The sequence below is a fragment of the Otolemur garnettii genome, unplaced genomic scaffold (genome assembly GCF_000181295.1).
Source record: "Otolemur garnettii isolate 467f Iridium unplaced genomic scaffold, OtoGar3 scaffold00013, whole genome shotgun sequence".
NCBI classification, from domain to species: Eukaryota; Metazoa; Chordata; class Mammalia; order Primates; family Galagidae; genus Otolemur; species Otolemur garnettii.
In genome coordinates this window covers 5457616-5458625 of record NW_003852408.1, presented here as the reverse complement: position 1 = coordinate 5458625, position 1010 = coordinate 5457616, and positions in this window count along the sequence as shown.

The following is a 1010-nucleotide window of genomic DNA, read 5'->3' as shown; positions in this document are numbered from 1 at the left end:
GATCAAAGTGGATAAAGTTCTTTAATAAGTTCTTTAATAAGATTAGTAAGATCTCTTCCTAATAGATGTGTTCAAACATTACCACACTAGTATTTGGTGACCACAATCTGCCAGAAAGACCATTAACTAGTACTGGAGATGGACCTTCTTAAAATCTCATTACACCATAACCAAAGGTTAGTCTGCTAGCAGAACCAGCCTAAAATGAGTACCATCTACGTAGCGACACATTGTTTTAGGTGTGGGAATCCGTCTGGCTCTAGAGCCTGATGTTTACATCAGTGAGAAAGTTGATTCTAAGGGTGGAGAGAAAGTGGGAAAAGAGGAGCCCCGGGTCACAATGCTCTGGATCTCTCTTCTGGTGTGTGTAAGAGGAGAATTGAAGCCCCCACCCCTTTGCCATTTTGTCAGATGTATTAGGTCAGATTCCTCATCCTCATTCTAACCGTATCTCAGACAGACATTGAGGCCATTTTTCCTTCCTTCCTTTCCAGGTTTAGTTGCACCTTCCAGTCAGACACATTTGAATAACACGAGAGAAAAAGACATTGATGAGTCTTTGATGCCAAATTTATTGGTTTATTGGGAAAAGATTGTCTTAGGTTTACAGAAATGGAATACAAGCAGAGACAGGATGCAGATGGCAAGAAGGAAAAGGAATAGAAACAAACATTTCAACAGTAACATTTCAGGAAAGCATAGCATTAGACATCACCACTCTGTTTTGGTGGGTCCATACTCGGTGATTTGATAGAGAAGGTTTGTGTTGGTATTTTTCATTTTGAGGTAGAATCTCAGAAACCAGGGAACATCACTGAAATGTCTTGTGGCTTTTCAATCAAAGAGGACTGTCAGGAATAATGGAAATCTTACCAACAGGACGAGATGGTTACCCACAGCACCTGCCCACAGCCAGGTGCCCCCTAGCAGCAGCACTGTTTCTTACAGCCGCACTTCTGCTGGCAGCAGCACTTCTGCTGGCAACAGCCCTTCCCGCAGCCACAGCCACA